The following is a 4,917-nucleotide window of genomic DNA, read 5'->3' on the forward strand; positions in this document are numbered from 1 at the left end:
ACATTAGCTGTCAGGGTAAAAGGATTCCTATCCTACTGGTTATCAATTACCACTGGTTTTCAGTGGTCAATTATGCACCAGTTCGGAAATGGTGAAGCTGTTCATTTAAATAACCAAGCTCGTGCTTCCACTAAGGCCCAGTCCCTTCCCACTTCTAATTCAAGGCGGAAGAGACGGGTATTGAGGGCACGGCAGTGGGATTCTCGCTAATCAGTGCTCGCCGCTCGGCAGTGCGCGGCCAATGAAATCCGAGTCGTTTACGATCGACGGCGGCCGGCCGGACTCGACACGAAAATGAGCCGGCGACTGCCGCCTCTGGCCGCCACCGCCCGAGCGCAGTGCCCAGTAATTGTGAACGCCGCGTAGAGCGCATACGCAATGAGTCGCTCGTCCACCGTCACCGCCGCCACCGTCATTGCTGTCACCACCACCATTGCCGCTACTGTTGCCACCGCCACCACCGCCGCCACCTGCACTAACATCACCACCGCCATCGGACACCACATCACCACCGCCATCGGACACTACATCACCACCGCCACCACTTGTTTTCAAAATGTTAATTTTTGTTTAATAATGATGATGATAAACATGTTTTTTCTCAAAGATTGTTGCGATGTTGGCAAAAGTAAGTTCGCTTCAAGGCCTGCAGTATCTGTTGATGCGTAACAATTTTAACAAAAGCATAACAGCATGCCTTTCTTGGAGACCAGTACTAAGACCATGCATTTTAAATTCACGACTTCCATGCTGCACTGTCTTGGTGCGGCCGATATACTCCGGTATCGGTTTTGCATTTCTGTGGAAACACCGCAGGAACTCATAAGTAGTTCTTGCTAGTCATTCATTCCCCAAAACTTATGATCATTTCCCACTGTTTGAATTAAACCGAGTTGGTGTATTTTACGACCTTTTCAGGCCCATAGTGGAACATTTGCGTCCTTTTGACGACTGTTTGAATAATTATTGAACGTGGAATATTGCGGCTACTTGCAGTGAATGGGGTGGAACTGTGCCTATGTTTCATTGGTCCACCGAAACCGACTTCAGGAACAGATGATTAACAGGTGAACTGAAACTGGACTCAGTCAAACCCGAAACGATCAATAAAGCAACGACTTTTTAAAACGGCTTTTGGCTCATTGAAATTACTCGATAGCATTCGTAGTGATGAACACCTATATTTCTGCTAAACATCCATCGTTTTTTTCTGCTATAGTCTGCTAAATTTGCAAAAACAAAGCACATTTGGATCATTTTAGGGTGTGTGGCAGATGCAAAAAAGTACATCAAAATGATCAAAATACCGCACACCCAAAACTATGTGGCGTTTCTTTCCATGCAGATCCGAGTAGTTACTGGGGACAATAAATCGACTTTGAGTTCGGCCCGTCGCGTCGGTCGGGCACCCAGATACAACAGGCCATCACTCGTCCTTTGCTGATATATTGTTTTGGTGAGCCATCTGAGGCGATTGGAAACGGTCTTCACCGCAAACGCGATACTGGTGTTCGAATCACTGATCGGAAAAAAGATAAATTTGATGCGTTTCAATCAGCTTCATAATGAAGAACGGCGGACGTCATCGGATGTGCGTGTTTTGAGCCACGAAGAGGAATTGTATAAAATGTTGGGCTGGATATGAAATGAAATCTTCCCAAAATCATGCGTGATGCGACTACAATAAAGCAAACAAATCACATAAAAAGATGGCACAAGAAAACAAGAAAAAATACATTTACGTCACGGGTGAATACCCTGTTGATTGGCCGGAAAGCGACCTTCTGAGAACGTCTTCCTATGACGCATGTCGCGGCATTATGCCGATTGAGACAGCCATGGCCATTGGTCAATTCGAGGAGCTGGCATTTCGTCGCCATTGACGCGTAATTGAAACTGGCTCGACTGGGACGAACTGTGTGCGATTGTTTCCGACGTCGCCGTCAGCCGCGTCACAGTCGAATAGGGCCATGCTCGGCTCCAGCGGTGCTGGTCGGACCTGACAGCCACTTTGGACCTCGCTAAGCCGCCGTTCTGGACTGCTAGACACGCCGGATGGCCACACGGGCAGGCATATTGATCTGCGGTGCGGTTCTGGCCTCAGGGCGGACTGTATTGGGTCCGACGGAGGTAAAAACAAAACGTCACTGGCCCGGGCTTGACGTCTACGAGCGCAGCGGCCGTCCCTGGCGTTTGGCGAGAAATGGCAGCGCGATTGAGAATAAAATGGTTGAAAAATATTACGAACCGAATGGCAGCTTGCGGGCGAGTTCAGCGTTGCCAATGGTTCACATATTTCATTTTCATTTTAATTATAAATTCACATTAAGACCACGTAGCATCGCGAGCCACTACATTGAAAAAGTTCCACCGTTGATGTCAATTATTTCTTGTAGAGACATCCCATCGTCGGTCCTATCTCCCCTCCTGTCTGATGTTTCATTTATGCTGTTATTCGTGCTCCGAATATCACCGCCGGCCTTTTCCGTCCGTTTACCAGCCGCCTTATGCGACTCGCTGTTTTCCGGCGGCCGCCGAGCTGGGCGGTTGACATCGGCGGCAGCGCGTCCCTCCCTCCTGTGTCCGGCGGTGGGTCCGTCGCTGGCGGCAGATCGGCGACGGCCAATATCGGGCAGCGTCGGCAGCGCGCGACGCATGCTGAACAGACGGAGCTCGGTAGGGACAGGGTGGGACGGTCCGCCGACGGGTACAGGACAGGTGCCTATGTGTGTGCACAACAAACAGAGGGCGCGATGGACGGCCATTCAGGGCGAAGGAGATGGACGGTCCGTGCGGCGGGTATATTTAGATCACGATACAGGCGGACAGGCACGACCCGCTTGTAGAATAGCCCATAAAGCGCTATATTTACGTCAAATGAATGCAGCGTATGGTGAGGGGTGATATATAAGCAAAGCAGAAGAGGTGGCTTGTAAGGAGTTGGATAGACGTTATTTATAACATAACCAATGGGCATATGCGTGCACGGGTGTTTTTCTGCTGCATAGGAATAATGCAACAGTTCATCGACAGCATCATCAGTCGTTGAATGGTAAACATTTTTGGAGGCACCGTAGTATTTTACGAGTATGCATCAATAGATGCAAATGGTGTGACGCCTGCGGGCTAGTGCCGCTTCATTCGCTATTTCCAAACAATATGATCATACCATTCAACGGTTCAGGGAAATAATATGGGCATAAGTGAGATGTTCAAAGCGGCTGTTGACTTTGAGCACACGGAGGATTTTACATGGAGACCATAACATCGAAACTGTCAACAACATGCGCATGGAGTTCCACGAACCAATTGTGATGCATGACGCAGAGCTCTGTGCTTCGAACGTGGGCGTAACCAGGCTCCAACACTGATTATTGGAAAGTTATACACTTGTCCGGAGGCTGAACTGGAGCTCAATCGAAAAATTGGACTTTCGATAAAATACTGGTGAACATGTGTAAGGCTGAAAGCAATCGATGCATATAGCGCAAAAAAAAAATAAACATAATGCATTTCAAAACAAATGCTCTTATGTTGCTTATTTATATTTACGAGGCACGATGTGTTACACAAATTAAACGGTATTTACCCTAGCGGATAGTGTCACATCCTTGATCAGTAGGTATTGAATATTTCATTTCCAAACAAACCCCTGACATTTTTTGTTAACCCGCGCCCCGTTGGGCTCTGCCGAGCAGCGCGCCCGGTTGGGGGGGGGGGGCCATTTTGGCCCCCCCTAAGATCTCGAGAACCACGCAACATAGCGACAAGCGGTAAACGGCGTTGGATAGCCCCAACGGGGAACTACCTTGTGACCCAATTTTATTGACCTAGGTCAAACCGATGACGTCACAGGTCAGGTCAAAGGTCCAATTTTCACCGTTTACAGGCACTTCAAGAAATGCGTTGTAAAATCGAGTAAAATGCATTTCATTGAAAATCATCGATGGGGAAATGTTCTTCAAACACATATTTTGCTATTTGAGGTCACTGATACCAGGTCAGGTCACAGAGGTCAGGTCACGGGGGGGTCACAATATGAAAGTGTCGTGTGATACATGTTTTATGGTCCATTTTACATGACAAATGCGATTATATGGGTCAGGCAGCCTTTGGGGCCGGCTTAGATCACGTTTTGGTCAAGGTCAGGTCAAGGTCAGGTCAAGGTCAGGTCAAATTAGGTCAAATTTCAAAGTTAATATTTTTGCATAAAATGGGTATCGAATCGATGCAGCTCGTCACGGGGAGTTCAATGGTGGTCTTTGTTTTGCTGTACGAGGTCTAGAATTGCTAAAAATTGAGTTCAAAAATTTGACGTCATCATTTTTGAACAGTTTTTTTCGCTATAACTTGGCCAAAAAACGAGATATCGATCTGAAATTTGGTATGTATATAGAAGAGCGCTGAGACTATCACATATATTCCGGTTTTTTCGAAATTCGGAAAATTTTTGGATTTTTTCAAAGTTTTTCTAAAAAAATCAATTTTTTGATTTTTTTTTGTCAAAAACCAAAAATTTTGAAAATCCGAGATAGCAGTTTTGTAGCGCCGCTTTTTGTCTACTAGACCATATAAAGAACGTTGAAATTGCTTGATAACTGTAGATTTGGTGAGCGTTTCAAGATTGCATGTTTTTTGCTCATTTTTGCTCGAACATGACCTCAGTTTGACCTCAATAACTCCTGACCTAAGGTGACCTAAGACTTGAAATTTGGTGTGAAGGTGTCAAATTGATGCCCGGGAAGGTACTGAAAATTTGGCGGCGCTGCGCGCCGCCGTTTTTTTGCTATTCAGGAAAAACCACAGGGGGGGGGGCCAAAATGGCCCCCCCCCAACGGGGCGAGGGTTAATGGGCGCAAACAATGACCACGTATTTCACATCACATACCTACACTGCCAGAGAAAATAACACCCTGC

This window comes from Amphibalanus amphitrite, unplaced genomic scaffold, assembly GCF_019059575.1.
Source record: "Amphibalanus amphitrite isolate SeventyFive unplaced genomic scaffold, NRLGWU_Aamphi_draft 001155F_arrow, whole genome shotgun sequence".
NCBI lineage: Eukaryota > Metazoa > Arthropoda > Thecostraca > Balanomorpha > Balanidae > Amphibalanus > Amphibalanus amphitrite.